Source organism: Acinonyx jubatus, chromosome E4, assembly GCF_027475565.1.
Source record: "Acinonyx jubatus isolate Ajub_Pintada_27869175 chromosome E4, VMU_Ajub_asm_v1.0, whole genome shotgun sequence".
Lineage (NCBI taxonomy): Eukaryota > Metazoa > Chordata > Mammalia > Carnivora > Felidae > Acinonyx > Acinonyx jubatus.
Window position 1 is genome coordinate 16,917,045 of NC_069395.1, and position 12,069 is coordinate 16,929,113.

General features: G+C 36.4%; 1 long non-coding RNA gene across 1 annotated transcript in view; it reads right to left on the minus strand.

Annotated features, from left to right (window-relative positions):
- Nucleotides 1-329: 329 nt before the first annotated feature.
- Nucleotides 330-12,069, minus strand: part of LOC128313013 (uncharacterized) — a 109,229-nt gene continuing 97,489 nt past the window's right edge. The window contains exons 3-5 of the long non-coding RNA XR_008293110.1: nucleotides 4,026-4,247; nucleotides 1,573-1,651; nucleotides 330-738 (exon numbers count right to left, since the gene is read on the minus strand). This is a non-coding gene — a long non-coding RNA (uncharacterized LOC128313013). The remainder of the gene's footprint in view (nucleotides 739-1,572; nucleotides 1,652-4,025; nucleotides 4,248-12,069) is intronic.

A 12,069-nucleotide genomic window follows, 5' to 3' on the forward strand; every position in this document is an offset into this window, starting at 1 on the left:
TGGAGCTTTATCTACCGTGGTTGAGAAGTAGATGGAAAATATCCAGAATTAAAAGTGAATTTTTGTATCTCCTGTATCTAGGGGGCAATGGGTTTAATTTAAAAGTCTGACAACAACTATGCACCAGTAGAGGGAAACTGACCTCATTCTTACATTCAAAGATAGTTTTGGAAGGAGATTTCCTCTACAGTGTGTTAGTAAATGTTAAGTACTTAGAACAGAGCCTGGTTCCTAGCCATATATACGTGCTAATTGTACTTGTTGTTATTATTGATTGATTGATTGATTGAAGTAGTAATTGTGCCTTGATGAATATCTTAAAGGTGGCTAGAAAGTCAATAGGACTTTTATTTTTGTACTAGCAAAACTTTTTAGCAGAAACTTGGATACTTGCTAAATGCCTACTGTGGCCAACAGAACAAATTAACCCCTAAAATATACACATGTCCTAATCCCTAGAACCTGTGAATGTTCCCTTATTTGCCCAAAAAGTAAAACAAAACAAAGCAAAAATATCTAGGCTTTTTGTAGTTTTGACTGCAAGAGTGATCTTGACATGGGGAGTTTATCTTGGAATAACTGGCTGAGCTCTAAATGCAATACATGTATACTTACAAGAGTGAGATTCTAATCAAAGAGGAGGTGATATGAAGATTCAACAGAGACATTTGAAGAGGCTTGTCTTGGTGATTGGAGTGATACAGGCACAAGTCAAGGGAAGTTGGCAGCCACCAAAAGCTGGAAGAGGGAAGGAACAGGTTCTCCTCTAGAGACTCCAAAGGAGTGTGGACCTGCTGACACCTTGTTTATGGCCCAGTGATACTGACTTCAGGTCTGTAGCCTCAGGAACTTTGAAAGAGCATATTTCTGTTCTTTAAAGCCACCATGTCTGTGATAATTTGTTACAGCAGTGTTGGAAGTGGATATTGAGAAGATGTGACTTTGAGCTGACCCTTGAGCTGGAGCTCAGGCTCCTCTCCCTCTCCTCTGTCTTTGGAACATATGTTCTTGTGCTATGAGACACTTCAAGATCACAGCATTGAAAGAGCAAGATGTGACGGAGACCACGTAGACTGAATACTTGACTGAACACTATTAAGGTCTCTATATATAAACTGAAGATTCTGGTGGGCAGGTGCAGAGATCTGCTTGTCTTGCAGCCTCCTGAAACAAGCCTGACATGTAAGTTCCTTTGCTTATTAAAACTGAAACCTACCCATCAGGAGTGGTCTGCCTCTTTCTTCAGCCTTTCCTTCCATGTATGGGGGGGGGGGCAGTTTTGAATTTCACCCAGAGAACTCCCAATGTTGCAAACCAATAAGCACCCACAGAAAACTACTGTTGGCCAAAACAATAAAGTGAAGTCCATCCATCTATAAGCACAGCTTAAAATGACCACCAGCTTCCTGTGTTAAATCACTAGATACAACTGTCATCAGGAAAATCCAGGTCCTTTGACACCTGTTGATTTATGCTGGAATGAGTTAATTTATGCTAAAATGCACTTATATGGCTTAGAAATACTTATATATCCAAACACAGATTCTGCTTCTTACAGGCACTGTTACTTACTGGTTTCTGCAAGATTGCTGCTACTTTTCCTTGTTTAGTGAGAGAAGAAAATTATCCGTTGCCACCTTCCTACCATATCCTAGGCCAGAGGAAAAGAAAATGTCAGGCAGTGTCTTTGACCTCCAAAGCAACTTTCCTTACTTTCCAGGTGACTAAATTAAATAAACTGCTATTAATATCACAAAAGTATATAATACCTAAGGTGAAACCACCTTTAGGAGATTATTGGTATCTCTCTCTCCATCCAGATTCCTGGGAGATGGTATGAGAGATGTTTGTTCTCTTAACTGTAGGAATTTAAAAGAATAGATTTTTCTCATAAAATAATTATCCAATATATTGATGAATACTGACAGTGACCAGAACTGTAACTGAGATAAAAATCCTAGTCTCCATAAGCAAGTAGCTGGTGTTATGAGTTAAAACCCTTTAATTCAACAAGGCTAAACTCCCCAACTAGGTGTATTTGTTTTAAAAAGTTTTATCATTTACCTAAGCTGTATGTAGAATATGCATATTTTCCAGTTACTTGTATATGATCTATGCATTTTTGAACTTCACAAAGAAGAAAAAGGTCAAAGGGAAACACTACATGGCCATAAAAGAGTGACCTGAAATGATGTGACAGTACATTTAATAAATATGTCTGAATTTTTATCAAAGGCAACAATGAAATTTCCATCTCCTGGAACAGAAGTTAATTTACTGCTAGGAAAATGCTACAGCCATAAAAAAGTAGGAATAGAGAACATTTATTTGTTGTTGCTTGTTTTTCTAATTGCACAGACTCCATTTCAAGTGGAAATAAAATGTCCTTTTGGAAGTAGGGTGGAACACATTTACTTCCCTTCTATGTCCAATCAGATATCACAGTATCAAAAACTATATGAGCCAAATGTTGACTTATTTGTTTTTCTATTGTTACCTTTTTTTCTCTTGTTTTTCTTTTTGTTACCCTAAGATGTAAAGAGTCATGATTCCAGAAATGAGACCTAGGACAGAATTAGTTTCTATGGAATAATAATTATAATGACAACAATACTTTATTAGCTTATGATGTGTTTAAATTACATTATGAATATATATATACATATATGTACATATATATATACACATACACACCCATATATCAAATTTTAAGGGTAATAAACATGGCAAGCAGTGGTATTGGTGAGAGAACATACAGTATTTGAGACTGGGTTTGGGAAACAGAATGCCTAGTGTGTAATTTATTAACTGTCACTTTGCAGATGTCTCTCAACCTCTCTGCACGCCAGAGTCCCCACCTGTAAAATGGTGAGGACAAGAGTATCCTCCCCACTGCTTTGTTGTGAGAATGGAAAGAGCTGGTACATGCAAAGCACTTGGAACAGCTCTTGTTCATGTTCTTAACAAATTATAATTAGCTTCTACCAATCTTCATCACAACCTTCCAAGGTTCATATTTTTAATCCCCATTTTCTATACCGGGAAACTGATCGCAGATGTTTCCATAAATTTACCAAATTTACAGAATTAGCAAGTGGAGATAATGAATTGTGAGCCCAAATTTCTCTCTCCAGCTTAATACACAATTACATTTCCACACTATTAGTACAGCTAATACTACTTATCAGGTGTTACATATTCCTGCTTAATTTTTCTTATTTGAAAAATAAGGAAAATTGTAGCACCTGGAAAATGATAAGTGCTCATTAAATAGTAGCTCTTATTACTGTTCTTAGGATCATTAAATTTATTTGCCCTTCATTGTCAAAGTCTTTATCTTCTTGTTCACTTTTTCACAGCATTTATTATCATAGTTAAATCACAAAGAATTTATATATAACAATTTTGTAACAGGGAGAAAATGTTATTAAACAGACTTCATAAACTTTCAGGCAGTCTGTTTACAACTTGGAAAGGTAAATATCATTTACATTTATGCACATTTCCATTCAAATATAGGCACCTTTCCTAATTGTAATAATTATCAATCATTTTTGTTTTTGTTTTTGATCCCTGTTTTGTTTTTGTTTTGAGTCCCAGATTTTAATTACCATTCTTTTTCAACCTACTCTGAATTTTACCTTAGAAACAGATTTCTGCTGGGGTCTTACTGCCTCTATACATCTCAGACAACTTGACATAAGAAGTGTGTCTGCATATCCGTGTTGTCCCCAGATTGTCTACTTCTCTCATTTCCTTGTCTGTCAGCAGAGCAACATTTAAAAATGTTCCTCTCCTAACTCTCCTCCCATTTCTTGACTTCAGGTTATCTAATGTTTCTATCCTAATGAATTAACTTTTAAATTCCTCTCAACAAGAAGAACCAACTTGCCTATACATTTCTATTATAGCTAATTCTAACTAAATAATTTCTAGCTACATCATAAATTGCTTAAGTAACACAAGGATGTAGTAAGTTAAGAAAAACTGGTCCAGAACAAGTCTATTAAAAATAGAAAGCATACCTTACACAAAATATGAGATATTTTTAACAAAAATTCTGTCTTTTTGAATCTTAGCAATCTTGGATATTCTCAGCTGAAGATCAGGAACTTGCACATTTGTAGTTAGAGAACTTGCACATTTGTAGAGATTCTACAAAGCCTGGAGATCTTATTTTCTGATCGACTAATATAAAATTTGCCAAAGTGTTGATAAAGCCAGTCACTTCAAATCTCAAGTCAGACCTAGAAAATATGAATTACATTACTGGAAAGTAGAAGTCTAACAACTGATACAAACTATTAGTTAAGAATTATAATAGCACCCATAGTAGTTAAAATTTTTAAGTACGTGTACTCCACGTTTTACTCCATATTTTATGCACAATAATTTATCTATAATAAAGAATAATCTGCCTCTGAAATAAGTATGCCCATTTTGATACATAACCTCATCTGTTCAGACATTAAATTATTTGCTGAGTTCATACAAGGTGTACGTAGCAGAGCTGAGGTTTAAACCCAGATCTGTTGTATTCTAAGATCTGTGCTTGTGAACACTTATCTAGATCCTGCGTTTCTTTGAGCTAGCACCCCATCTTCTTTCCTTCATGAGCAATGAGTTTGAAAGAACATCCCTCTACTTCATTACCTGACAATAATTCAATGAAGTGGCCCAAATTCAGCCACAACTCTCCTGGAGCAAAACCTGTTTAAATGATTTTTTTTTTCAACGTTTATTTATTTTTGGGACAGAGAGAGACAGAGCATGAACGGGGGAGGGGCAGAGAGAGAGGGAGACACAGAATCGGAAACAGGCTCCAGGCTCTGAGCCATCAGCCCAGAGCCTGACGCGGGGCTCGAACTCCCGGACCGCGAGATCGTGACCTGGCCGAAGTCGGACGCTTAACCGACTGCGCCACCCAGGCGCCCCAGCAAAACCTGTTTAAGATACGACTCTTTCTTTGTCACTTGGGAGCATTTATATAGAGAGAATATCCTATAAATTCCTGGCCCTTATGCCCTCACTCCTCCTCCATACCCACACACTTAATCTAATCTATGTCCATGGCCTTATTTCTCCTGAAAAAGCTTTCAGGGGCCTTCAACAAATGGCTAAATGAGGTTGTGGTTTGGATCTTTAAAAATACAATGCACATATGAATCTTAAACCTATAAACTTGGTCTCATTTTGTGTCATCTATTACCCAAACGTTTTCTAAAAGAAATCTCACTCCAACTATTTCATACTGTAAATATTAAAAAATGTCTAGTTCAAAAGTTCTTCTGGAAGGGTAATGGTTTGGCAATCTCTTCTCCAATATTTAAAAGTCTGCACATTCATATTCTGAGCAGAGTGCTAAATAAATCTGCAAAGCCCTTTTAATAATTTCTCCCTGCGGATTGCACACAGTGTTTGAATCAGGAGGTTTTGATTACACGAAACCACTGAGAATAGGATTGTTAATTCCTCAGACACATGAACAGAATGAAAGGGAAAATCTTCACTGAAAAGATGATTAAAGACTTAAAGGGAAATGGATTAAAAAGTGAAAATTAAAGGAAGTAAAATGCCAAGGAGCATGTGTATTTGGATATGTTTTCATTTCCCCAAATACACAACTAAAATTAATATGCACTGAATCTTGCAGTGACTCAGTGACCCTGTCCAGCCAAAGAATGAGATCATCTTGACAAACAAGGTCTCTGATTAACTGATTAAGATTTTATCTATTCATATTTTAAAAATATTTAAAATGACTTGAATTTTTAATTCCATTAACACATAACACTAATGTAAAACAGGTATTTCTGTATGATTCCAAGTTGGTGTTTAAAAAATGAATGAGCACTCAATATCCTTATGTTAAGGTTTTATCCAGGGGTGCTTGGGTAGCTGAGTCAGTTAAGCATCTGACTCTTGGTTTTGGCATAATCTCAAAGTTCGTGGGTACCAGAGCGTGGAGCCTGCTTGGGATTGTCTCTTTCCCTTTCCCTCTGCCCTTCCCTTGCTTGTGCTCTCCTTCTCTCCTTCTCTCAAAATAAATAAAGAAAGAAAAAAAAGAGTTTTATCCAAATATGTACTTTTACGCATTGTATATTAACATTCCCAACACTTGCCTTTTCTACAACTAAATGAGACTTCTGAATATCAGCTCCCAAATAAGTATGTTGTCACAAAAAATCCTTTTGATGCTCCCCAGACAACAGTTCCACAGTTTCTCATCTCCCTCTCTCCAGCCCCTGGCCACCACAATCTGTGTTTTGTCACTATGGATTCACCTATTCTGAATGTTTCATATAAATGGAATCACATAATATGTGACATTTTATTACCGGTTTCTTTGACTGTGAGATTCATCCATGTTGTAGTATGTGTCACTATCTAATTCCTCTTTAAAGCTAACTAATATTCCATTGCCTGTATATACCACAATCTATTATTTGTTTATGGGCATTTGGGATGTTTCCACCATTTGGTTATTGTGAATTGTGCTGCTATGAACATGCATGTATAAAGTGTTTGTTTCAGTACCTGTTTCAGTTCTTTTGGGCATGTATCTTAGGAGTGAATCTGCAGGGTTATATAGTAATTCTCTATTTAGCTTTTTGAGGAACTACTAAATTGTTTTCCACAGCAGCTGAAACATTTTATATTTCTGCTAGCAATGTACCAGGGTTCCAATTTCTTGATATTTCTGACAACACTTTTTTTCTTTTAAATTATAGCCAGCCCAGCAGGAGTGACCTTATACCCCTTGTAGTTTTAATTTGCATTTCCCTTTTTTTTTTAATTTGAATTTCCTTAATGACTAGTAATGTTGAACATTTTTTCATATGCTTGTTGGCTATTTGGATATATTATTTGGAGAAATATATATTCAAGTCCTTTGGCTGTAATTTAATTATTAGTTTGTCATTTGTTGCTGAATTGTGAAAGTTCTTTACCAGTGCCTGATAAATATCACCTATTTAATAAATGTATTGATTCTGAATCTGAAAGTGTTCTAGATTCCCCTTCACCTTTATTTTCCCTTAAATGACAGGTAATTCCAGAATTTTTTTATCCCCTTAGACCCATCTCTAATATTTCTGCATATGCTTCTGATTTATACATTCAGATATCATAAAATCATGATTTTTTCCAGGACTGTGTACCTCTTCCCCTTTGTAGCCTCTCTGCTCACCATCAACTCATACTTAAGGAAAGAAAATGTGCAACATTCTTATGAGTAATACAGATTCTTCCCCCAATGTAACTTAAAAGAAGCTATCCCTCAATCATAAGAATCATTTTTATTATCATTTCCAAAATCACGAGAGTTGTTGTTTTATGTTTGTTTAATGTAAGTCAAATTCATGATCTCCTACCTGCATTTTACTTTTAGAAACAAATAAAATAAAATGACTTCAAATTTCTATTATTGAAAAAATGCATATTATTTAGTAAAGACCATTAACATGATGTCTTAGAAAAAAGCTTTTCAGTTTCTCCTTTACTTTTTCCTATATGCAAATTCATCATTTGTAACTGTAAATGTTTCCTTACTAAAACTTTTCCTTAGCTATATTCTCTCTGTTCCAAAGCTTCGAGTTTTGGAACACAATTATGCCACTGACTAAGCAATGTGGGATTTTAGTTTTATTAAAAGGGATCTAACTACTTACTTTATATGTCAACAAAATCATTTTTGCATGCAAAGAGGAGTTCAATAAACTGCAAAAGCCACTTTCAAAAATATGTCCCCTAAGAATGTAAGTGAATATTCTGATATTGGTTAATTAAATGGGAAGTACTTGATTTTAGGAAGATGATTATTCCTTATTACTTTATCACAATGAAAGCATGTATGATGACCATATACAATTTAATATACTTGGCTCCTGTGGATGATTCTACATTGTTTTTGTCTCCTTGATGAATTAGTTAACTTGAGGAACTGTTAGTATTTTTCTGTTGAAGCCAAGCTTATTACCCGTGCCCATATGTCTGTAGTAAGACCAATTGGGAATATAGAAACCTTGCATCTGGAAGGAGTTAGCTTTGCTTCCTCTGTAATGGCTTCCAATCATTCTTTCTAAAAAACCCAGTCTTACAGAAAAAGACTAGACTTTCATGCAAAACTCTGTTAAATTAACAGTTCATCATTTTATAGTACACTATAATGGAACTCTATGTTCAGTCATGTGCTCTTGTTCACACTCCTGAAATCTCATTACAAAGTCAGTCTTAGACATATGGCTGAGTCTGTAGCTACTTACTTCTTAAAAGAGGACTGAAGTTAGTCTCTCCTTACCTCATTTATCAAATATGCATGCAAAATGTGATCTTATATGTCAATTTCACTTCTTTTTTCTTTTCCTTTATTTCCTTACTTCCTGCTTTCTTTTCTTTTTCTTTTGAAACATTAGATTCAGTTTATTTCAAAAATATCTAGCTTCTTTCTTGAACATTAGTTCTCATACCCAAGAAATGTAAAACTATAACGCCAGGTGAGAGGTATCATGTTGTATGTACTAAAATCAGATAGTTAGTAACAACATGCCCAACATGCAGGCTTTTGTTGAAATGTTAAATTTGCCATTTATGTATTGCTATGACTAAAGCTATATTCAGCTTTGATTTGGTGGGCAATTGTATGTTCCTTCTTGCTTGGATTGGTATACATTGGTTCTTGAGTTTCTTGTTGATTTCCAATAGTAAATAACACTGGTGTATTTCCATGAGTGTAGAATGCTCTTGTGGTTTGAAAAAAAAGAGTTGTTAATTTGGCTGTACATCAAATTAGATCCTGAAATACAGGGCACTTGCACACAGGATGCTCATAGGTGGGTCAAGTTATTTCAAAAAGAGACATTAATTGTGTTACACATTTAGCCCATTTCTTTCTCTGTGTATCATCATATTGCTGTATTGCAGTGGGGTACCACTTAGCCCATTGCTTCCATTGTAGGGGAAACTTTTCTAAAGCAGCCATTTGTATTGCTTTTATAGTTTTGGGATGGCCCCTTGTGAGGGGCCAGAGTAACTACACCAATAAATTTCTTCTCAGGTTGGCTTTGCCACAGACTTTCTCATTATTGTTTCTATTTCCAGTAAGGTGGGTTGTGTGTATATGTTTTTAAAGGATCTTCTAGAAGAGTAACAGTGGGAGGTTATTTCCCTCAAATATTTTCCATATGCTTATTAGTGGTGGTCTTGGTAGGTCTGGCAAATTTTCTTAAGTAAGTAGTTGTTATTTTGGATGGAGAATTACCATCCTGAAAGCAGTCAGGTTTCTCCATGGGATTTAATGCCTTTTACAAGAGTTATTGTTGCTGAAACACCCAGGAGCTGTGTTGCTTATGGTGCACAGCCAAGAGGGCAATCGTTCTAAGACTCAATTCCATTGAGTGTTATGTAAAACTGGCAGTTGGTATTGTGAGGTAAGGTTAGGGAATGATGCACAGCTGGTTGTTATTTTGACTTTTCATACACACCTTGGCTAAGGTGCTTATATGTTTTTACACATTGCTTGTTTTTGTTTATATTGATTAGCAGTCATTGAGGGAATCCATGGTGCACTAAGGTGAGCAGAGTGGGAGCCAATGTGGCAATTTCCCCCATCTCTTTATCCCAAATGTCTCCATTGGGCCCTGTGTTTTCTAGCCCTGATTTTCTGAGGTTCTAAATAGTTAGCTCATTGGCCTCTTAGCCAAGAGTCAGTAAGAATATGAACTTCAGGAAAACATTTGTCAAGGGCAACCTCTAGTGCTACGAATATTGCATGCAGATCAGCTCATGTGACACTTTGGTCTTTCAGTCATACAGAAATTGGAGTGTTTGAATAGAGGTGATAGGTTTCAGCTGTGCATTATCTGGCTCCTTATACTTCATGCGTATAGCATCAATGAAGAAAAGCCATTGCTTTTCTTGGTTTGAGAATGCTGACCAACCTCCATGTAGTCCCTACTGAAGGTTTTGGCGAGTTAACCTCAATGGCAGAATATGGTTATTTCTTCATTTCTTCCAGTAGAGCCAGAATTATTTCAATCATGTAGGTGTAATTTCCATTTTAACAAAAAGGCCTCTGTTGTGATCCAATTTCACAGGGAGATTTTTCCATTACTCAGAGCATAATAAGAATCTCAGTCCATAGAATAATTGGCTTTGTCCCTATAAGGGCTTCAGTTAAGATAAATGTCTAGTATGCCAGCCAGGATTGCCTCTTTAGTAGTTAACATCTTTTGGTTGAGTCTGAAAACCACTTATACCAAATGCCTGTGGGTAGGCATTTACCTGTCCATTTGGTCCAGAAACTTCTAGAAATAAACTTGGGGGTGGCTCAAACTTAAAATTGTAAGTCCCGTTTCCAAGGCTGCAGTGAGAAAGCCAAACTGACAACTTCCTTTAGTTTATCCAGTGCCTGTCATTTCTCAGGTCCCAAGTGAAAAGTAGAGGACAGGTGGTGACTTAATAATGAAGGCCAACAAATATTGGAAGTGAGTAATATGTTGGACCAGAATCCAAACATTTCTCTTCAGTATTGGGTCCAATGTAGGAGATTGGAGCACTAAGAGTTTACCTTTTAAGCTACAAATTGGGAACAGTAGCACTTCTAAGCTCTAGATGTAGCTCCCTAATTTAACACTGGGAGGTCCCTCATACTTTATGTGAGGAAATTGTTCATCCCTTTATGATGACCTGTGAGATAGTATCTTGGTCAGATCCTGTGAGGAGGATGTCATTTATATAATGGCAAAGCTGAGTTTCTGGTGGGAGTGAGAAGCAAATATCTAGGTCCAAAGGGCAAAGCCTGTATGTGATCAGGGAAAGGTATACTATTGACCCTCAAAGATGAAGATAAATTGTGGTTGAGTCTCCTGTGATATATTTACGGAACAGAACATATTAGCCAAGCCTACAATAGCAACGATTTACCCATGTCATTTTGAATGTCATCCTTTAAAATATAGATATCTGGTAGAGGTAGGTGCTTACACAGAGACAAATTTATTTAACTTTCTATAGTCAATAGTTAGTGTCCACTTATCAGCAGTTACTTTCAGTACAGGTCATAATGGGGGATTGAAAGAATGGCTGGAATCAGTACTCCTTCTTTAACTTAGCTATAACAGGTCATAATCCTTCAGTGCTATGCCCAGCCCTACCTAAATCAGTATTTTATCATATTTACCATCCACACTGGTAGGGAAAGTTGACTGTTTCTTTCCAGGTCATGCCCATCAATCAAGAGTCTAACAGCCTTAGATATGTTCCATTAAGTTACCTGCTGACTGAGGATGTCTAAACAATGGGAAAAGGGATAGTCTCCTGGAAGGGGGTGTGCCAAAGGTGACAATCAGGTAGAGCATCTTTTACCAAAAAGATGGGCCAGTTTAACAAAAACTGAGCCAGTTGTAAGATTTAAATTAATTAACTTTAATTAATCTTCCTTTCAAGCCAGTAATCTCCTGGGGCTGGTGGGTAGGGAAGAAACCCTTTAAAACATGAGTACTTTCATGGATTAGGAATATTTGAGCATCTTTGTCTAACCAATTGGAGCCAGCCAATGTTTGTCCATTCACTCATCATGCATCCTTTCATTCATGGAGCCCAGACTTCATTCATCATTCATTCATCCATCATTAATTCATTCATTCATTCATTCATTCATGGAGTCCAAACTACAGTTAATGTGGTAAAAGACTAATTGTCTACTTAAAGGGGCCAACTTTCAAGAAATACAGATCCCTATGTGGAGACAGGTTCCTGTCACCAGCTGAGATCACAGGTAGATGAAAAAGGTGAGGCTGCTTCCAAAGAAGATACCTGTCACAGATTATAATGTAAGTATAGTGAGTATTGTAATTGTTCCACTGATTTACTATATATCATGCAATTTAGAACCCTTTATCTCTTAGAGTCCAAAATAACCTCTCTTGTACATCTCAGATTAATACTTAAGCAGGGGCCTGGCTGTATGTGACTTGTTTGGCCTAGGAAGGGGTGGCCTCCCCATCGATAGTAATTTAGATTAGGCCTAGAAGTGGATTGTAGAATTAACAAGCAACACTTGGCTCAGAG